Source organism: Papaver somniferum, unplaced genomic scaffold (genome assembly GCF_003573695.1).
Source record: "Papaver somniferum cultivar HN1 unplaced genomic scaffold, ASM357369v1 unplaced-scaffold_3, whole genome shotgun sequence".
Classification (NCBI taxonomy): Eukaryota; Viridiplantae; Streptophyta; class Magnoliopsida; order Ranunculales; family Papaveraceae; genus Papaver; species Papaver somniferum.
The window spans coordinates 3,096,581-3,121,018 of NW_020641039.1; positions in this window are offsets into that span (position 1 = coordinate 3,096,581).

The window sequence follows — 24,438 nt, forward strand, 5'->3', positions numbered from 1 at the left end:
GAAAGAGATGCGAAAGGAGATTCAACAAATAAAGGATTTTATGTATAAGACTCATAAGATTCAGAAGGCCCTGGTTCGACAACATCACCCAAGAAGGTTTATTGATATAAACTCCTACCTTAATGAACCTTATGTGCCAATGGATGTTGACGACAAGGAGTTCAGGGACGATAAATAATTCTTCAAAGGTCTTATTTCCTAGTAAATCTTCTATTTTCTTGTTTTTATTAGAAGAATAACTAGAGATTGGAATAGCCATTATTGTGATTACACATAGCTATGTCCAACGTTTTCATCTTCATATTTTTAGATTTATTGGTTTAAATCCTAAACTTGTTTGGAAGATGATTTTTACAGTATTAATCTTTATGGTTTTATATATTGCAATTTTTATGGGATATGTGTGTTTGCGTCCGTGAACTTGATTGTCCCATATCTTGTCAAAAGTAAAGTCGTTCATGAATTGATATGCATGTATTGATGAAAGAATGAATAGACTTTTGACAAATACAAAAGTTAAGCCTATATTGTCAATTATTTATGGAAGATAGGTTAAAATCTTTTGTTTGCAATGACTATGTCTATTAAATGTCGTTATGCAAATAGTGATGGAAAATAGAATGAATGCTTGTATATTCCGCAGTAATTGATCTTCCCTGATCCATATTTTATGTATTACTGTGAGGCTTCGTAAAGTGTCTTATGTTGAGCATTAAACAACCAAGTTGATTATTTTTTTATTAGCCATGTTGTTGTTCCGTGAGGTACTTTATGTCGAGCATTTTGAACTAAATTAATCATCTTGTTTGGTTATTTAATTATGACTCCATAAGTCTTCTTATGTCTGAGCATTCATGACTGGGTTGATTGTTTTCATGATTAACTTAGGCATTGGTCCATAGAATCTCTTATGTGAGTATGGCCAATTAATTTGGTTGTGTATTTCGATTAGATTAATTATGGGTTTTCCTGTGATTAATCTAATTGAGCGCTCTTAAGTCTCCATAAGTTTACTTGTGTTGAGCATTTTCGGTTAAATTAATCATGAACTTCTTGTGGTTAATTTAATATTTTGGATTCAAATTCATACTTGTATGTGATTTGTTATGTCCAAAGAAATCCTTATTTTCCTTCGAAATCAAGGTCGCTCTTGTTGTTCCCTTGGGAAACACATTATATGGGGGAGAGTTCTTTTTTAAATTGCGCTTAATTGCCAAATCTTTGTGGGGAGTGCGGCTGTGGAATATTATAGGGGTTATCTTATCTTTATAAACTCCTTGTTGAATGCATTTAGCTTCGGCTTTATGATTGCATCTAAATAACAAGTTGATATTTTTGCTTTCTTTTGTTCAAGAAATGTCTCTTTCGGAAATTTCATTAGGATCCCGTTCTTGTACCTTTGCCAATTTTATTGACAAAAAGGGGAAGAATTAATATGTAGTTCACACCACAAATACATATGGTTTTCAGATCATTATGTAAGGGGGAGTGGTTTCCATGTGAGATGGAGTATTGACTGAGGGGGAGTGATATATATCACCATAGTATTGTTCTTGAAGTTGTGATACAATTGAACTTTAACGATGTGTAATGATACTATGACACTGTATATAACAATGATTGACAAACTATTGTTTTCTTATTGTTATAGCTACGGATTTTCAACAACGATGATGCTAAACTTACAACCTTTGGGATCATTGGAGTACTTGGAAGTGACGAAGATTTCAAGTAATGTTGAAGATTAGGCATGTGGAATAGGAGCTAAAAAAGTTTATTTATTTTTTTATTCCATATGTATTAATAGTTTTGCGACTAAAATTGACAAAGGGGGAGATTGTTAGAGCATTGCTCGGTCGAACTCGCATGCGTTGCTATCTCAAGCATGTTTTTCAATGTTAGTGATCAAAATTATAAGTCTTGATTTCTAGCCTACATAGCTATAGGTCTCGGACTAGGATAGAAAGTGTAGTTGAGCTCAAGAACTCCATGGAAATCATTATACAAGACGAAGGACTACTCAAGGAACTGGTGGATCTTCATCGACTAAAAGGTATGTGTAGACTTGAACTTATCTGTCACTCAAAAGTCTATCTATTTTATCTCCTACTCTTGAGACAAAAGTAGTTTTGATATATAGACTTTCATTAGACACATTTGCTATTTCGAGTCGAGTTTATCTCGCCTATCTATTTCTCGAAATATGTGTTGGTAAGCTTTCGCTTTAACCGAATTCATCTTTACCTAGTGACGAAAGTCATGTTATGTTTCAATCACTTTGAAAATTGCCATGACGAAAAATGGTCTGTGAATAACGGTTATATCCTTCCTCTGAGAATGGTTCAATGATTGAAATGAGAGTTTAGATTACATAACCATTGATAGGATATAAGCATTGTTGTGGAAACACATATATGTATAAGTCCTTATTCCTTGAACCAAATTTTGCGAACTTTGTTGATCAAGAGAAATGGAAGTGGCGTGAGCCAAGTCCGCGAACTAAGTCCTCGAACTGGCGGAAGTTCTCGACCCGAGAATTTCTGCTGGAGTTTGTGAACTCCTTCCATGAGCTTAAGTCCGCGAACCCAGTCCATGAACTTGAGTTGATTATATCTAAAACTGGTTGTTCTTGAACTCTTGTTTATTTAAACTAAGGAATGCTTTTGCAAACCGTGGCTATAAATTTCATGAACCGATTCGAGTGAATCAAGCCGTTTTTGCTTCGATTGTGTCTTGTGTAGTTACATAAGATCTAAGCAATTGAAAAACTCTCTAACTAGTTCATTTGAGTCATTTGAACTAGTTATGGTGAAGAAGAATATGGTTGATATGAAAGTGATCATATGGCTAACCATTTGGTTGACTTGTTGAACCAACAAATGTTAATGTTTGGGTAGGGTTCATAAACCCAAAATTCGACATTTCATTTGTGTGTGTCAAACTAAGTTTACGATCTAACGGTTGAGAAATATTATCTTGAATCTAATCAGGTTTTCATCTAACGGTGAATATTGAATACTTTGTTACTAATCTAACATTGATTGCAAACCCTGATTTGAAAGTGTATATAAGGGAGAACTCTAGCAACTGGGAAACCTAATCCCTACACATTCTATGTGATACTAGTTGTGCTAAGCTAGTGTCGATTCTCCTTTAACCTTTGGTTTCTTTTTCTAAACCAGGTTAACGACTTAAAGACTTCATTGGGATTGTGAATCCAGACCGATACTACTTTTCTTGTAGTTGTGTGATCTGATGTTGTTGTTTCTATCGTTACGAGTACGATTGTAATAATTGGCTCGAGATTTTATATCTCTGATAGGCAAGATAGAAAAGAAGTCACAAACATCTTCGTCTAATCGTTTGTGATTCCACAATATCGTTTTTTGTTGCGTCGATTAAGATTATTGAGAGGTGATTGATAATACTAAGACGTTCTTCGGGAATATAAGTCTGGTATTATTGATTGGTTCCTGTTCACCTTGATTTATCAAAAGACGGAACAAAACTCATAGGTATATTCGTGGGAGACGGATTTATCTATTATCGTAGATTTTTCTGTGTGATACAGATTTGTTTATTAAAGTCTTCGACTTTGGTTCGTAGCAACTCTTAGTTGTGGGTGAGATCATCTAAGGGAATCAAGTGCGCAGTATCCTGCTGGGATCAGAGGCGTAGGAGCATAACTGTACCTTGGATCAGCGTGAGATTGGTTGGGGTTAAATTACAGTTCAGACCGAAGTTAATTTGGAGTAGGCTAGTGTCTATAGCGGCTTAATATAGTGTGTGTTCAATATGGACTAGGTCGCGGGGTTTTTCTGCATTTGCGGTTTCCTCGTTAACAAAATTTCTGGTGTCTGTGTTATTTCAGTTTCTGCATCATATTGTTTTATCTTTATAATTGAAACAATTCAAGATGTGCGTTAAGTTCAATCAATTAGAATATCTGACCTTTTGGTTGTTGAGTTAAATTGATTGACACTTGGATATTGGTCTTTGGTACCATACAAGTTATCTCTCTTTCATAAAGACTCGCAGATTTCTATTATATGTGAGTAAAGATCAAATCGAGAGGCTGAGATATAAACTCTTTAATATACTTTTATCTAGATTGAGTCTGACTGTCTAGTTGATTCTCTAGAAAGTATATTGGAGTTTGTCCATACAGATTTCTAATCGAATTGTTGGGTGTGGTTGTTAGACCCCCTCTTTTTCACATTTTCATAGGATCAGTTCCCCCATCTACTAAAAACGTGTTGCACCTATTACAAGGATCGATTCCCTCTTGTAAATTTGTTGCACCTCTTACTAGGATCGTTTCTGTAATGACTAGATAAAAGTTGCTATTTCCAAGGCATCGATCATACCATCTTGAGTGATTACTTAAGATCCGTTTCACTAATAAAAGTCATACCAATACATATGTTAAGCCTTGTGAATAGTTTTACCAAGATACATAAACAAGTTTATGAGCGGTTATATTAAACACACATATTGGTAATTCAAAATAGATTTGCAATGAATAAAAATACCAATAAGCCTAGCAATTTCCCTTTCGATTAACAAAACAAGTTTATGAACTTACTTCCTTTAAACGAATGTAAAACATTGTTTCCTAGGATGAAATCTTCACTCATACCCATACATAATCACAATACCATTCATATGATCATGTCGATGTCTTATATACAAAGTTTAATGGTTAAGCAATAAACCTTGTATTGTATTCCTTAATACTATGTCTAACTAGAGTTTCATACACAACTTCACAGTTATGTTTTCAATACGCACGACTTGAAAGATACGTTAGGGAAAGAAACAACTCAAGTCAAATATTACTAACCTCAAGAGGAAGGATGATGTTGTCGTTGTAGCTCCATACTTCTTCACTTTCTTCAAGTATTCATGTAATACTTGTAAGTCTCATATCCTAACACTTTCAAGCTAACCTATACGAAGCTGACTCTAGTATATAATCAAGCAACTCTTTAAATGAGTTTTGATTCACTAAAATATGACAACCAAACTTGACATGCCAACGCTTTCAACCGAGCTATGCTCTAACAATCTCCCTCTTTGTCAATTTTAGTGACAAAACTCTTACATCATATGGATAAACAAATTACAAAAATTCATTATACACATACGCTTGATTCCAAGTTCAACAGCACAAAACCTGCATTAAATTCAATCCTTTAAATGCCGCTGCTGACATTATAATAACAAAGATAATACTCCCCTAAAGGTAAGATAGGTAGATTTTCAATCCGCATGTCTTTGTTATTTACATGTAGTTCCTCAGAACTACATATCATATGGTATGTGACGCCCCCTTAGTTTATGCTTTCACCCTTTTCGTTAGAATAAATGTTTTAGCACAAATGTCCTTTCCCTTAGTGATACCAACTCACAACAAGTCAATATCACTTGTTTTCTCCATATATTTCTCCCCCTATTGTCACAAAATGACAAAGAAACGAAAAAAATAAAGGACAAACCGAAAGGATCTTACAAATCTCTCATAGAGAGAATTTGCAAACCTATAAGAGTTGAGCAAGGCGGTTTTACACACCATTTTAGATAACCAATATCAAAATTGAAACTACAAGTAATTTGGTTTTAACATGTTATCTAGGAAACAATTGCCCGAAGCAATTTTCCCTAATAGTTTAGCACATCAAAAATCGACTAAGTACCTTAGTTCTTTTTCTAAACCGATTGTACAAATACAATCGCTTGTTCGATAAGACCAAAATAAAGATCAGAATTAACTTTATATTTCTCATCAGGCTCTAATTATTCCCAAAAATAACTTAGACCTTTCACTTTTAAACAAGACAAATACTAGGTTAGTTAACTAGTAATTCTTGTTAAGGCATTCAGTTAGACTTGAATAACCTAAACCTTCACATTTGGTAAGTCTAACTAAGATCTGAAAAACTTAGTTTCTCTTATCCGGAAATCACTTGGGCTAAACAAATGATCCCTAAACACTTTTGTTAAACCATAAACAATCCATACAAACCAAATAAATCAACTTGCATAATCATTTATCTTAACCGGAAGCAATTGAAACAAACATAGACATTATAGTACTGCAATTGCACCGAAATTTTGTAAGCCTAAACAATTGATACCAAACAATAACGAAAGATAACAATAGTTTTTATTTACCGGAAACAATTGAATCACAATCAAACAACCGTACACAAATAATGGAATAAACATCAATTGTACCGAAATTTTGTTAAGCAAAAGCAATAAGGATATGAAATAAAATCATGCTTTTCTTAAACAGGAAAACAATTAACTAACAAGATTTTTGCCTCAAATTCTGCATCCTCTTCTCCCCTTAAGATATGTTACTAAGCGCAAGTCTACTTAGAACTTTCCCCCGTTATGTTGTCATCCTCCCAACAAAATAAAAGAACAACAACAAAGAGCAACCTTTACCAAAGAAAGGTTGAAAACCGGTTTTAACTATGCGATGAAAAAGTTGAAACCTCGAAACACATATGCTTTTATGCTAAACCAAAAGATTCAACATATTGTGACTTTTTCACATATTGTTTCCACAGGAACCCCTCATGATCCTTTGATAAAGCCTACCAACATGGGCTAGAACTTAATCCCGCAAAATTAAAAAGTCACCCAAACCATAAGGGTTCACACCATGTGAGATCGAATATTAAGGTTATGAAGACCGAAAACATACATCTCATAAATCAATTTGCAATACACCATAAATATTCAACATGAAATCTGAAAAAAGCGGGGGTCTAACAACACCACCCAATATTTCACTTAGCAATCTGTATGGACAAACTCGAATATACTTTTAAGAGAATCAACAAGACTCAATCAATTAAAAGTATATCAACGAGTTTATATCTCTCTCTTGATTTGATTTACTCAAGCAGGAACTGTGAGTTCTAATCAAATACAAGGAATAAGTCGGATGGTACCAAAGACCAATATCCGAGGATCAATCAATGACAATCAACAACCAAAGGTTGGATTACTCTAATTGATGATCTAACACACAACCTGTATTATTTCAATTATAAAGATAAAACAATACAATGCAGAAACTGAAATAACACAGACACCAGAAATTTTGTTAACGAGGAAACCGCAAATGAAGAAAAACCTCGGGACCTAGTCCAGATTGAAGACACACCGTATTAATCCGCTACAGACACTAGCCTACTCCAAGCTAACTTCGGAATGGACTGTAGTTTAACCCCAATCAGTCTCCCGCTGATCCAAGGTACAGTTGTACTCCCTACGCCTCTGATCCCAGCAGGATACTGCGCACTTGATTCCCTTAGATGATATCACCCAAAACTAAGAGTTGCTACGACCCAAAGTCAAAGACTTGATGACAAACAAATCTGTCTCACACAGACAAGTCTATCGAAGGATTAATCTGTCTCCCACAGATAAACCCTAAAAGGTTTTGTTCCATCTTTTGATAGTAATCAAGGTGAACATGAACCAATTGATAATCCGGTCTTATATTCCCGAAGAACAACCTAGAGTTATAAATCACCTCATAACAATCTTAATCGTATGGTAGCGAAACAAGATGTTGCGGAATCACAAACGATGAGACGAAGATGTTTGTGATTACTTTTTATATCTTGCCTATCGGAGATATCAATCTCAAGCCAATCAATATGATTGTACTCGTCGATAGAAGATGCAAGATCAGATCACACAACTACGATAAAGTAGTATCGGTCTGGCTTAACAATCCCAATGAAGTCTTTAAGTCGTTAACCTGGTTTTAGAAGAAAAAAACCAAAGGTTAAAGGAGAACCGACTCTAGCATGCAAACTAGTATCACACATAAAGTGTGGGGATTAGTTTTGCATTGATGCTAGATGTCCCCTTATATAGTCTTTCAAATCAGGGTTTGCCATTAAGCGACCTTGGTAACAAAGCAATCAATATCCATCGTTAGATGAAAACCTGATTTAGATTCAAGCTAATATTTCTCAACCGTTAGATCGAAAACTTAGCTTGTTACACACAATTGAAATGCATGCCTCTAGGTTTGTTAACCGTACCCAAACGTATGCACTTGTTGGTTCAATAATAGTTAACCAAAAGGTTAGCCATATGAGCATTTCATATCAACCATGTTCTTCTTCACCATAACTAGTTCACATGACTCAAATGAACTAGTTAGAGAGTTGTTCAATTGTAACGAATTCTTATGTAACTACACAAGACACAATTGAAGCAAAAATGATTTGATTAACTCGAATCGGTTCATGAACTTTTATAGCCACGGTTTGCAAACTGCATTCCTTAGTCTTTTTAAGTTTTAAGTTCATAAATCATATTCAGATATATAACCTTCTTAAGTTCGCATACTTGGTTCGCGGACTTAAGTTACCGGGCAGAGTTTACAAACTCCAGCAGAAATTCTCGGGATGAGAACTTCGCCGGTTCACAGACTGGGTTCGCGGACTGAGTTCGCGAATTTAGCTTCACGCACTAGTTTGTCAACTCCAGCAGAAATTCTCGGGTTTGATAACTTCGGCAGTTCGCGGAATGAGCTCGCGGACTTGGCTCACGCCATTCTTCCGGTTGTCTTGATCAACAAAGTTCGCAAACTTTGGTTCAAGGAATAGGACTTATACATAAATGTGTTTCCACAACAATGCTTATGTCCACTATTGGTTATGTAATCTAAACTATCATTCCAATCATTGAAACATTCTTCGTTAAAGCAATTTTCAAAGTGAATGAAACATATCATGACTTTCGTCACTAGGTAAAGATAAACTTGGTCGAAGCGAAAATCTTACCAACACATATTTCGAGATATAGATAGGCGAGGTATACTCGGATCGAAATACCAACTGTGTATAATCAAAGTTTATATATAGTATACGAATTTTTGTCTCAAGAAGTAGGAGGTAGAATAGATAGACTTTTGAGTGATAGATAAGTTCAAATATTCACATACCTTTTTGTCGAGAAGTTCCACCGGTTCCTTGAGTAGTTCTTCTTCTTGTATAATGAATCTCCATGAAGTCCTTGAGCTCAACTACACTTTCTATCCTAGTCCGAGACTTAGCTATAGTAGACTAGAAATCAAGACTTATAGTTTTGATCACTAACATTGACAACGCATGCGAGTTCGACCGAGCAATGCTCTAACACTCTCCCCCTTTGTCAATTTTAGTGACAAAACTATCAATACATATGGAATACAAAAAAGATAATGAAAACTTTAGTAGCTCATATTCCACATGTCTAATATTTAACGTTCCTCGAAATCTTCATCATTTCCAAGTACTCCAATGATCCCAAAGGTTGTAAGTTTAGCATCACCGTTGTTGAATACCCGTAGCTATAACAATGAGAAAACATAATTCTCGATCATTGTTATACAATGTCATAGTATTATTACACAGTGTCAAAGTTCAATTGTATCACAACTTCAACAATAATACTATGGTGATATGTATCACTCCCCCTTAGTCAATACTCCATCTCACATGGATACCGCTCCCCCTTACACAATGATCCGAAAACCATATGTATTTGTAGTGTGAACTACATATTAATTCTCCCCATTTTGTCAATAAAATTGGCAAAGGTACAAGAACGGGATCATAATGAAATTTCCGTAAGAGACATTTCATGACTAAAAGAAAAAATACATACCAACTAATTTAGATGCAATCATAAAGCCGAAGCTAAATGCATTCATAAAGGAGTTTAAAGATACAAGATAAACCCTTTAAAATTCCACAGCCGCACACCCCTCAAGATATGACCATTAAGCACAAGTTCAAAAGAACTCTCCCCCCTTTGATGTCATTCCCGAGAGAACAACAACGAGCGACCTTAATTTCAAAAGAAAAGAAGGATTTTTATTGGACACTAAAACCATAAGAATGATTTTTATATCCAAAGACTCAATCAAATTAATCACAAGTAAAACCATGATTAATTTAATCGGAATACGCAACCAAATTAAACACAAAAAGTGATCAATTTAATTGATTATGCTCAACATAAGTAAACTTACGGAGCTACGGCTAAGTTTAACCATAAAGAATGATTAGCTTAACCATTCATATACTCAACACAAGAAAAACTTATGGAGTAATAACTAAATAACCAAACAAGATGATTAATTTAGTTCATAATGCTCGACATATAGTACCTTACGGAGCAACAATAAAGCCAATAAAAAATAATCAACTTAGTTGTTTAGTGCTCAACATAAGACACATTACAGAGCCTCACAATATTACATAAAATATGGATCAGTAAAGATCAATACTGTGGATCATACACAAAGATTCATTATATCTTCCATCACTATTCGCATAACGACATTCAATAGACATAATCCTTGCAAACAAAAGATTTTAACCTATCTTCCGTCAAAGATTGACAATATAGGCTTAACTTTTGTAATTTTCAAAAGTCCATTCATTCTTTAACCAATACATGAATATCAATTATAAACGACTTTACTTTTGAAAAAGTATGGGACAAACATAGTTCACGGACGTAAACACCAATATCCCATAACAAGTTGCAATATAACAAATCATTAAGATTAAATACTGCAAAACATCATCCTCCAAATATTTTTAGAATTTTTAAACCAAAACCTAAAAAAGAACAAGAAGATGAAAAATAATAGCTATGTGTAGTCACAATCATTGTTATTCAAGCACTAGTTATTCTTTCAACTAAACCAAAAAGAAGACATACTAGTGTAGATGGTGGATTTTCGACAAAGGCTAAATTCGTAAACTAATAATTATACGAAGCTCTGATTCAGCAATCAGATGTGAGTATCGAGACACGGGTCTCTTATCGAATTCTCAACGGAGAGTACTTTCTCTCAGAGTACATGTAGATATGCAGTCTCACGACTGGAAAACGGCATATCTCATGAATACTGAATACTTTCAGTGATTATTTCTATATAGCATCACGAGATGGACGGATCCTAGACAGCTTTCTCTGCTAGTATAGAGCGATAACGTCTTCAGGAACAAACAACAAGTTTACCCTGACTATATAAAGGATATGACTTACCGACAAGCTCATATCGGGACAATTAATGCTCCTAGACAGCTTGCTCTGCTAGTATAGAGCCACAAAGTTAATTATTCCTAATTACAATTGCTTCTATTCCATGGTCGAATCCACGAATGGTCCCATGGAATGGCAATAAACAATTGTTTTGATTCTATGATCGAATCCACAACTTGATCTCATAGAATAGCAATAACTATATTATCTCATTACTCCGATTTCATGATCGAATCCACAACTGGTCTCATAAATGGTAATAGATAAATATTAGTTACTCCGATTCTACGGTCGAATCTACGATCCCGTGGAATGGTAATGCTCACTTTATTATTCTGAATTCGTAGTCGAATCCTCAGCTGATCCTATGAATTAATAATAAACATCTTATTGCTCAGTTTTGTGAATTATTCTCCACCGAATTCCACAATTAGTAATAAATAATCAACAACCAGGCGTCTGAGCTACCTCTAAGTAAGCCCCGATTCAAATGGTGAAGGTGTATTCAACGACGATACACTAACAGTCACCGCACAAACGAGTATTTCAAAAATACAACGAAACGATGAACCTATGCAAAATAGGGAAGAAAATAATAAATAATTAAAAATATTGACCAGGGTGCTGGGAGCACAGACACACGACCGACCGACCGTGTCGTGGTCAATCCCACGCCAGTTTTATATTTTTAATGCATTTTTATTATTTTCCATGATTTGATGAAAGTTCTCTCATTTTATCAAATCTCCCTCGTCTCGAGGAAACTCCTCGGTTTCATGGTACTTCCATAAATCCATAAAAAATAATATAAAATTAAGGAAAGGAGTGTGGGGCGTGACCATTTGCCAACCGGCCACACACCCCATGGTTCCTTATTATTTTTATTATTATTTCTCTAATTTCATGAAAAAACTCCTTGATTTCATGGTATTTTGCACAAATCATCAAATAATAATAATAAAATAAAATAAATTATGAAAACTTGTGGGACCGGGCCTTGGCCGGCCAGCCATGCCCTAGCCGGTCACACACGCCCCTTTGTTTTATTATTAGTTTTCCTTGAATTCATCAAATTCCTTGATTTCATGGTATTTCTCTCAAATTAGGAAAAATTCCCTCAAATCATAAAAAATACCAAAAAAATATTAAACAATTATGAAAAACTCGTGGGACCGGTCCATAGCCGGCCGGCCATGCCTCCATGGTCCCACACGCCCTTGTTTTTTATTATTTTAATATTTTTTGCTTCCTTGAACTCATGAAAACTCCTTCAATTCATGGAAACTCCCTAAATTAATCAAATTTCTCAAAATTCATGAATTTTTCATAAAATCATCAAAATATTATAAAATTAAGGAAAAGGCATCACGGGACCGTGGTCACGACCGGCCGACCATGCCTTGACCATGGCGGTACCACGCCTCCTCATCCCTTATTTTATAATTATTTTTCATCATCTCATGGTGTTTTCCTCAGTTTCGTCGAAACCCTAATTTTGGCATATTTTCTCGAATGGATGCTCAATTGCACGCCAGAAAATATCAAAATTCTCAGAACTGAGACGCATACGCCTTGGGGACACGAGCACGCTATCTTGACCGACCAAGATTGGCTCTTTGGCTCACGGAAGCCGGTCCCATCAATTTTCACAGTTTTGACCTAATTTGCACAATTGCTCGTATTAGGTCCAAAACTCTCCCAAACACTTTGGATTTTCATGAAGTGATCGTCAGGCGGTCACCGGACAACCTAGGGCCGGTTTCATCACTCTATGGTCGGTCCCTCGCCTCGTCATAATTAATTAGGTTTTCTCACCTAAGGCTCATACGAGCATTTTCGAATAAATGATTAAGCCAGCATTTAATCATTCTTCCACCAACAAATCGTCAACTCTTCAGGAGTTCTTCGTATTTGCTCACGTGAGCATATGGACACTACATGGTTGATCCACGGTCCCATGTAGTCGCTCCCTCCTTCGTCCCATGGTTAAATTCTGACGAACCATGAATTGATCATCAATTGATCAAATTAGGGTTTCTGAATCCAAGGATCATCATTCCAGATTCCAACCTTTAATTTTACGACGACCTCATGGTCATTAATTTTATTAATTATGCTCGGTTCAACGACCAGTATTCTAATTAATTTTTGGTACGCTGCCAATAATCCATCAGATGAGCAACACATGCTCAGACGATCAAATATTCAACAATTCATCACATGAGCAACACTTGCTCAGATGAATATTTGCTCAAACCAAGGAATATTGGTTCAACAATCAATATTCAACGATCCATCGAATGAGCAATACTTGCTCACTTCATCGTAAGAACTATACCTCTGTCTCATGACATGTTCAATTCATGAGTTTCAGAACATCATGTTCAACTCAGACTACATGGACTCATCGTCCCATCAAACCACGAAGTCATCAATTGACTAACAAACCACGAGACGTCAATCGTGTCACTTGGGGGATATCACTTAGGGTTTTGGTCTGGCGGTCTACGGCACGTGTGTTCAAACACACGATGGAATGTGAGCAAGTCGTGCAATCAGTTGAAGGAATTCACGAGGTAGTGGGTGGAAAATCGACCAAGTCTCCACACGTTGAGCAACTGGTTTCAAACACGATCTCCACTTCCCCACTCCTTGATTCCATCAACTGTCACACTTCATGGAATCATGGTGTCTAAAATTCCAGCAATATAAATAAGTCTCTGAATCATGATTGAATTCGCATCATCAGTATCATCAATCTCACGTCACATGACAACACGAGATCATCAACTCATCAATTGAGCAACTACTCTCAATTGAGCAATTTCAATCACTCAGAGCTTATCGTATTCAGAATTCACACACCCACAATCTTTGATTACCATTGATTCCACACATTTCTAGCTTCCCTCCTACAGATCAACCCATCCTCTCTTGTGACCGAATTTACTCTGGAACGGTCATTGTCTTGATTTAGGCCGGAGTACTACAGATTGATCTCTCGAATCTAAAGCACCCCCTTTGCAGCGGTGCATCTGTGTGAGGTTTAACATTTCGCTCGGTTCGAGGAGTCTCCTCCGTACGGTCGTCTCCTCAATTCCTTAAAAACCAGCAAATCTTTTTCCCCATCTACAGATTGGCGACCACAGTGGGAGATCATCTCTCGGTTGCAATCTCACAATTTCACAAGATGGTTGATCTCAGGTCAGGTTCAGTTACGAATCCTAACACAAACCGTGCTAGCACTAGCAACAACAACAATCAGAATATCCCGGAGACAATTCCGACCTCCAACACTGATGGTGGTGACATTACTCCTCCTCACGCCGAAGGTCATCCACTGTCCGGACGACACCCTGAAGAAGTCAGAGGAGATCCACCCTACCATTGCTGATCTTATCAAAGCGCAGGAGACTCTTGCAAAGAATCAGACTGACATGGCTGCTACACAGAAGGAGCTGTGTAATTATCTCAAAACTCTTACTGACAAGATGTCAGAGAAGACTCAAGAGAAGGGAAAGGAGAAGGAGAAATCCTCAGACGACGATCCTGAAGTAATTCCAATCCATACAGTAGAAGACGACGAAGTCCACAAAACTGCTGCAGACAACTCATCAGCGAAGGGATCATCGAATTTCATCACTCGCGAGGATCTGGAGCACCTTTGAGAACCGTGGAAAAGAAAACATCGCATGACCATCGTCATCAACCTCCTTATCCTGCCGCTACGCAGAGGATTCCACTCCCCAAAGGTTACGTTTCTCCAACTTTCACCTTATATGATGGAACTGGCAATGCTCGGGAACATGTCTCTCGTTTTCTCGAAGCCCTGGGAGAACATGAACATAATCATGTCGTTCGTCTCAAGGAATTCTCAAAATCTCTGAAAGGCAGAGCATACACCTGGTATAACAACATCACACCAGGGACTATCAACAATTGGGGAGAAATGGTTAACGCATTCTACAGGAAATACTTCTTCGTGTCAGAACAAGTCACCCTCTCCGACCTTGGAAGAATGTTTCAGAGGGTCAGTGAAAATCCCAATGATTATGTGAAAAGGTTCAGAGTCCAAGCCCTGGATTGTCATGACCCAAACGTCACGGAGCAACAACTGGTGGACTTGTGCATCAATGGCATGCTCCCGGTCTACAGGGCCTTGCTGGAGAACCTTCGATTCCAGACTTTCTCAGAGCTTCACGAAGCTGCGAAGAGGTCGGCAACCACTGCACCCGCTCTTTTGGAAAGAGCAAAGTCTACAAAGACTGAGGATTCAAAAGACACTCGAGGAAGCAGGCGTTTGATCAACAAGCAGTACAACCTGCAACCTTCAACAAATGCTGTCGCAGAAGGGAGTAAGCGAAAAGCAAACCAAACACAAGCAGACTTCCTCCACCCCTTCAAAGGCACACAAGAAGGAGAATTCGAAAATCCCTCCTCAGCATACGGAAGATCCAGAAGCACCTGATTTTCCCTGTTCAATGGAAGAAGTTAATGAACTACTCGATGCCTGGATCAGATGGTGCAATCAAATTGCCTTATGTCAAGAAGGAACCAACTGAAGAGGCCATGGAAAATCCTCGGTATTGCCGCTTCCATAGATACGTCAGCCATCCCACAAGTGATTGCAAAATTTTGAAGCGCATATTCAAAGAAAAGGTCGAATCAGGAGAGCTCAACCTGGGGACTGAGGGAGTGCACAAAAACCCCTCCCAGTCAGAACTTTTACCATCTCTGAACCTCCTGTCAAGGAAGCGGTCCAATCTCTGATCGAACATGTCTGCGAGTTGTTGTATCTTTCGAAAGCTCAAAGGAAAGACATGTTTGCTGCACTGAACCACATCGTGTCCGGAAAACGTCTGCTGATCCAAGAACCACCACCGAACCTTCAGCCACCGACAGAAATGTATGACTGGGGACTGCTCACCACAGTGCACATTAAAGGAAATGAGTTCAAAGGGCGTTCGTCGATGTTGGTACCGCTGTCAACATCATCCCTTTGAAAACTCTCAGAGCTGCCGGTATTACTCGAAGGAAGCCACCCACGCTCCCATAGCAATTAGGGACCACGAAGGAATCTCCAGAGACGCATACGGCTTCATCACTCTCAAAGTTACGGAAAGATTGATCTGCACTGAGGCCAAGTTTTTCATAATCCGGGAAGACCCTGGATACGACATGGTCCTTGGAAGAACTTGGATTCATGCCGGAAGGAACGATGCCTTCAACACATCCTGTCATCGACAAGGATTCCGAGTCGGAAGACGAAGCAGAGGACACACCACCGTTTGAGCATCTGGAAGAAGTAAAAACTCTGATGGGACTTACGCAGGAACTTGGAGAAAATCCGCACACCTTTGTCAGAAGGTTTCGAGCTCAGGCAAGTCTTATTCCTCCTCATGCTCCAATATTACCAATTCAAATACGCTACTATGGTCCAGGGACTTCTCCCCATGAACAATTTAGCAGTCATCAAAAGCTACGAGTGGGTAACTTCACCTCAGCAATATTACACTCAATGGTTGGGTTCAGAACTTCTTCAAATCGGTCACTCCATCGAGAGGTTTATTGCTGAAGACCTGGCTAAGCATGATCAACACTATGCTGGATACTCTCTTCCGCGCGAGTGTCCATATGTGCCACAATCGTGGAATTCCGTCAAACAGGGAATTCCGAATCAGCGGAAGATATTCAAGGCACGATCGACCAAGCCTAACAAGTTTCATGAAGGGGACCTGGTTCTCAAAGCAGTTCAGCGCGGTCTTCATTCTACAAGGAACTCCAATTGGGAAGGACCATTCATGGTCGCTAAGTCCGTGGCCGGAGGATACTACAAATTGATCAACACAGATGGCAGAACCCTACCAGTAATTCACGAAAATTGGCTCAAGGCGTTTATCTGAAATTATTGGACATTTAAGGTATTGGGCGTTCGAAGCATTCATGGCGTTGGATTTAACATTTAGGATTTTCTTTCATTTGTATTTCAATTCCTCCAAAACATTTGCAATACTTGCAATCAGTATTTGAATTCAGCAATTTATCAAAATTCAGTTCATATTTCGTAAAAGAAAATCTCTATCAAATCTACAAGAAAATCCTTAACCATCAGTCAATCCAAAACCATCTAAATATCAAAACCCAAGTATAAACCTCACATCTCTTCAGAAGTTCAAGAGATCAAAGAAAAGGCTTTCGCTCATCAGCATCCTTCAAGATTTGCAAAGCCGCCCTCTCCTTGTTCAACTCCTCGGTCAGCTTGGAAATCTTGTCCTCCTTCTCCTTCACAGCATCATTGGGAAAGGGTATGTTCTTCTCACATGAATCCTTGATAACGTTTATTTGCTTACGAAGCCATTTCACGTTGAGGCCAAGTCTTTCTGAATTCTCCAAGTTAAACTCCCAATCAAAGAGTATATCTGGAGTCACGGTATTCCTGGGTCTCGTATGCATATCACTCACGACACGCAAGATAACGCCTACTTGCATGGTTAAAGCATAAGCACGCCCAGGGTTCCTGTCAACGATCATGTGGCCAAACTTCTTCCATATCGTCTCGTACAAGCGTGCATATCCAATGGGAACGCTGAATCCACCGACCAGTTCATGATACGGGAGTGAAGTGTTAAAGGGAGGATCGAAAGCAACCCCTGCAGTTGGATATTCATACACTATTATACGGTTCTCAGTCACTGGAGCGGCTTCCACGACCAAAGCAACAGTTCCTTCGGTATTCTCCGCTGCTATCTCGGTTTCTTCTATCACTGAGGCAACAACCATCTGGTTTTCCATAACATCAGCAGCGACCTTCTCATGGCCTCGAAGTGCAGGGTGTCTCTTCATCAATAACTTCGGAAGGGTTAGAGTTATCATCATTGGCTCCAGTATCCTCAACTTCGGTATTTAGCACCTAATACGAAGATTACATGAGGTTAGAGTCACGAAGCCAAAGGAGATTATGAAACACAGTATACCCGCGAAGGAAATATCATCAAAGTTCATCATACTACATTCAAGGCACGAGCAAATAACATGAAAGTCATGAAAACACATTTTACGATGAGTCCGTCTGAAGAAACTGAACTCTCCCTGTACTAAGAGACGAACTGGGAGCAATCTACAAGGAATCTGAGGATGGGTCATATCCATTCTCTTCGTATGGATGTCCTCTATGACATGTCAAAATTTCATGACAATCCGATGAACGAGCGAGTAGATGTGGCCAAAATATCAAGTGATGCGCAATCTGAAAAAGTTCTGGAAGTCTCCTGGAAGTTTACTATTTCGCCTTTTTCAGGCTCTGAACGTGCTCAAAACTTAAAAAGCTTCTTGATAAAGCTTGGAAATTTTCCGGGCTTGAATTTGCACATGCAGATCATCAAAATCCGACTCCGGACGAAGATTCTACAGCGTTTTACTAAAAGCTGGGTTCTGAATTTTCTGACGACGAAATTCGACTAAGTTTTCATATATTCACATGGGTTCTCATTCATTCATTCACAAGTCAGCACTTTTATACTTCTATGAAGAATATACAGGATATATACTTACTTGAGGAGTCTCCAAAGTGTCCAAGGGGTTGGAATTGTCCACATCAACGACAAGAGGAACATCACTTCCATCCGGCTCCGAATCTTGGGAATTACCTCCATTCCCATTCCCAGAGGATGATTGAGTTCCAGAATTCTCCATCTCCATGACGACATCCTCCTGTACACGTCCTTTACAATCAATATTTTCATCTATGAAGCACCACATTTGAACATGTGAAGAAATACTTACAGTTTCTTCGTCACTCAAATCAGCGATTGCTTGTTCAGTAGCAGAAAATTGAAGACCTTCAAGACTTGATGGAGTAAAATTCTGCAACAAAATTAACAACATTGGCTTCATGATTCTAATGTTAATAGCAATGAAAGTCACGGTGAGAAATATTGGGAACTCACCAAAGAACGAACTGGGGACTTCACGGTATTAGGTAACACTTATAACTTTTGTTCCTTCCTTCTCCGCCGTGAACAACTTCTCCAATATCTGAAAAATCTGCATGGATTCGAGGTCTTACGCTACGACGTCCTGTAAAGAATTCAATAACATGATCAGAATACAGTTACCATGGTTTCATAAAAGACATGTGGAGAATCTTACTTGAGAACATCCTGGAGATAATTTTCGTTTATCACCAGAAAGGTACTTCAGTCTTGGTCGACCAGAGATCATCTCAGCAGACGGAGGAATCTTCACTGGAGGCTGACTAACTGTCACGAATTCATGCAACCTCTCAAATTGTTGATGCCAGAATTCTATATAACCTGGGGTTACATATGCAATCTATCAGAACCAGGAAACCAGTAACTACTCCCTTCCACGTGAGTGTGATCTAAACGAGACGCAAGCTGATCAACTGATGGTTTCCTTCTCCGGGTAGTTGGAACACATTGATCCATACCCATTTGTCGAGCCGCCCTATCAATGTTGTATTCTTCTACGGCCCACTCTCCATGCATAACGGATAACAAGTGACCAGGAGTACACTCAACATGAAGGATCTCTCACCATCATTCGGGTTAGCACCAGATTTCAGAGTCGTGCTCTCTCCAGTATTGAAAGTCGTTGGTTGAGAAACATAATCAGGAACCGACACCCACGGACGAAAGTCGAACTCCGATTCTTCATCCAACACATCAATGAGGCGTGCTTTAGACCGAGGCTGCTTTGTAGACCAACGCATGATTCGGGCATTATCTTTCTCGGCGAAGATGTGACGGGCATCAGTATTTGGTCCTTGCAGGATATTACGTGGGATAGGCGCATAATTCTTGAAGTGTTCCCACATCAAAGCTTGAAGAAACATCGTGTTAACATAACACTCAATCTTCATGAAGCCATTCGACACGCTGGAATCTAACACCAAGGAGTCTAAGTTAGAATACAAGGAACCCAGGAATAAGCTACCTATTGGGAGTTGCTCACCTTGAGCCATCTTAATAGCAAAAGGGATTACGAAAGGCTTCAACAAATGTCCACTGTCTTCGAATATGTCTCTGGATAACCATAAGCATAAGAAAGCGGCAATAGGTAACATACCGGTGATGGGACTATCAGAAACTTCATCTCTTGGCCACCAACGTGTCAACCAATGGGCATAACAACCTTTACTACCAGACGCCTTGTTCACTTCTTCCATCGCAGCTGTCAGAGTGTCAAAAACCACTTTTTCCTCATCCGAAAGACCTCCAGAGAAATTACCTGTAATCGGGAGATGCATCAAAGCAGCCACATCTTCTAAGGTAACAGTAAATTCTCCCCATCTACATATGAAGGTATGAGTGGGAACACACCAACGGCCAGCAAAGCCACGATACTTTTCACATCATGATTAATAGACAAGTCTCCAGAAGCTTGAATAGCTCTCGTCACTTGCGCCTGGTTGAGCATAGCCCTGACATGAGGGAAACCCAACATATGCCTGCCCATCCAGAATTTTTTTCCAAAGGGCGTCGAGAAAGCTTAAACTCTATGGTCGATGCAAGGAAAAGCCCTCGTTCGAGACAAAGCCGTATTACCATCTTCGGGGTCACCAATTTCTTCTGAGTCACAGTCCTAGGGTTGATCAGAAGACGATATACTGGGGACTTGAGATATGCTTCAGCTCCTTTTGGATCCTCCTCAAAGAATGCGTCGTCTATATTCGGAATGTTCTTCACGCCAGTGGCATCCTCCTCTTCTTCACCAATGGAGGTCTCGTCCATGCGTGCATCATCCCTGGAGATGTCATCATCAGAATGCGATTCGTCCCTTGAAGTATCGTGGCTGAGGAATTGGTCATTTTGCTAAAACAACTGCAAAGTACACATTACATTCTACTTCAATATGCTGTCCGGACACGAATCAAGGAAATACGGCAAAAATGGTAACTCTTAACTCTTACCTTTTGTACTTCCACTAAAAATAGTGATAGTAATGATAGAGTTAACACCTCAAACTCGTTCGTCTCTTCGAAAACTGCAAAAACGAACGAAACTTTATTAATTTCGAAACTGATTTTTCATAAAATCACGAACACAATTTTCATAATGTGAACATTCACACAACTGACCTATGAAGTTCATAACAATAAAATATTTCATCATAAATATATTGTCTATCTTCGAAGGTTCCTCAAAACCCACGTTTCTGATTTTTCGAAAAAACAACAATTAATGCAACATTGCTTACATAAATTCTCAAGAATTTTATCTAATGAAAACAAATTCATGCAAATAAAATATACCATCATATTTTACACAATATATGTCACGGCTGCATATATATAAAAAAAAATTTATTTTTCTTCGTATCGTCGTTATTTGTGTTTAAAACGAAGGTTTATTTCAAAAAATATTGTGAAAGATCACATCTCATACATATGATAAATTTTTGTATTTACATGAAAGCTCATAAGCAAAATTTTATCACTGGACACAAGTTCATCATACATATTTTCCTTCGTGTCATCGTTATTTGTCTTTAAAACGAAGGATTATTCCGATCTCATGAAAATTCACTTCTTTTATGATAAAACCTTGGTACACATGAAAGCTCATAAACTAAGTTTTATCACTGAACCTAGGTTCATATACTAAAAAAAAAACTCTCCTAAATCAGGGATTATAGTTAGTTTCAAAACTAACGATCGAACGAACATACGTTTTCAAAAAACGAGGGTTTTTTCATAAAACTCACACCAATTGTATACACATGTATATGATCTCAACATGATCACTTCATGAAATTCATGTAAACAACAAAAAAAAAATTCGCTCACTTGGTCGCGCCGGTCGGCGCCGGTCGGCGGCGATCGGAGCTCCGACAAAAACTATTGATGCTCGAACGTGATGAAGATGAAGGCGTGATGGAGCTCTGGGCGTGAAATAAAAAAAAAGGATTAATCCCTTTTATATCAATTTTATTTCCAAAACCTAATTTTCTAAGGATTTCCTTATTGGGCCCGACCAGCGAATCCTAACCGACCACGACTCGTCGTCCAAACCAGCGGTTCAACACCAATTTATGCTCATCAAACGACGCTCCAATGATGACATTGAAGCCTTCATCAAGTCGTGGTTTGCTCATTCTCTCTAAATCTGGTAATGTCTCAACTTACGACTAAGTTCAAATACTGGTATTATTATGGCCGGAAAATCACCATTTAAAGCTGACTGAGGAACACAGCTTTCCTCAGTAAGCAGGGGACTTAATGTAGATGGTGGATTTTCTACATAGGCTAAATTCATAAACTCATAACTATATGAAGCTATGATTCAGCAATCAGCCGTGAGTATCGAGACACGGGTTTCTCATCGAATTCTCAACGGAGAGTACTTTCTCTCAGAGTACATGTAGATATGCAGTCTCACGACTGGACAACGGCATATCTCATGAATACTGAATACTTTCACTGATTATTTCTATATAGCATCACGAGATGGACGGATCCTAGACAGCTTGCTCTGCTAGTATAGAGCGATAACGTCTTCAGGAACAAACAACAAGTTTAGCCTGACTATATAAAGGATATGACTTACCGGCAAGCTCATATCGGGATAATTAATGCTCCTAGACAGCTTGCTCTGCTAGTATAGAGCCACAAATTTAATTATTCCTAATTACAATTGCTCCTATTCCATGGTCAAATCCACGACTGGTCCCATGGAATAGCAATAAACAATTGTTTTGATTCTATGATAGAATCCACAGCTTGATCTCATAGAATAACAATAACTATATTATCTCATTACTCCGATTTCATGATCGAATCCACAACTGGTCTCATAAATGGTAATAGATAAATCTTAATTACTCTGATTCTATGGTCGAATCTACGATCCCGTGGAATGGTAATGCTCACTTTATTATTCTGAATTCGTAGTCGAATCCTCAGCTGATCCTATGAATTAATAATAAACATCTTATCGCTCAGTTTTGTGAATTATTCTCCACCGAATTCCACTATTAGTAATAAATAATCAACAACCGGGCGTCCGAGCTACCTCTAAGTAAGCTCCGATTCAAATGGTGAAGGTGTATTCAACGACGATACAATAAAAGTCACCATACGAACGAGTATTTCAAAAGTACAACGAAACCATGAACCTACGCAAAATAGGGAAGAAAAATAATAAATAATTAAAAATATTGACCAGGGTGCTGGGAGCACGGACACACGACCGACCGACCGTGTCATGGTTAATCCCACGCCAGTTTTATATTTTTAATGCATTTTTATTATTTTCCATGATTTGATGAAAATTCTATCATTTTATCAAATCTCCCTCGTCTCGAGGAAACTCCTCGGTTTCATGGTACTTCCATAAATCAATAAAAAATAATATAAAATTAAGGAAAGGAATGTGGGGCGTGACCATTTGCCAACCGGCCACACACCCCATGGTTCCTTATTATTTTTATTATTATTTCTCTAATTTCATGAAAAAACTCCTTGATTTCATGGTATTTTGCACAAATCATCAAATAATAATAATAAAATAAAATAAATTATAAAAACTTGTGGGACCGGGCCTTAGCCGGCCGGCCATGCCCTAGTCGGTCCCACACGCCCCTTTTTTATTATTTTATTATTAGTTTTCCTTGATTTCATGGTATTTCTCTCAAATTAGGAAAAATTCCCTCAAATCATCAAAAATACCTAAAAAATATTAAAAAATTATGAAAAACTCGTGGGACTGATCCATAGCCGGCCGTCCATGCCTCCATGGTCCCACACGCCCTTGTTTTTTATTATTTTAATATTTTTTGCTTCCTTGAACTCATGAAAACTCCTTCAATTCATGGAAACTCCCTAAATTCATCAAATTTCTCAAAATTCATGAATTTTTCATAAAATCATCATAATATTATAAAATTAAGAAAAAGGCACCACAGGACCGTGGTCACGACCGGACGACAATGCCTTGACCATGGGGTCCCATGCCTCCTCATCCCTTATTTTATAATTATTTTTCATCATCTCATGGTGTTTTCCTCAGTTTCGTCGAAACCCTAATTTTGTCATATTTTCTCGAATGGATGCTCAATTGCACGCCAGAAAATACCAAAATTCCCAGGACTGAGACGCGGATGCCTTGGGGACACGAGAAGCTATCTTGACCGACCAAGATTGGCTCTTTGGCTCACGGAAACCGGTCCCATCAATTTTCACAGTTTTGACCTAATTTGCACAATTGCTCGTATTAGGTCCAAAACTCTCCCAAACACTTTGGATTTTCATGAAGTGATCGTCAGGCGGTCACGGGACAACCCAAGGCCGGTTTCATGACTCCATGGTCGGTCCCTCGCCTCTTCATAATTAATTAGGTTTTC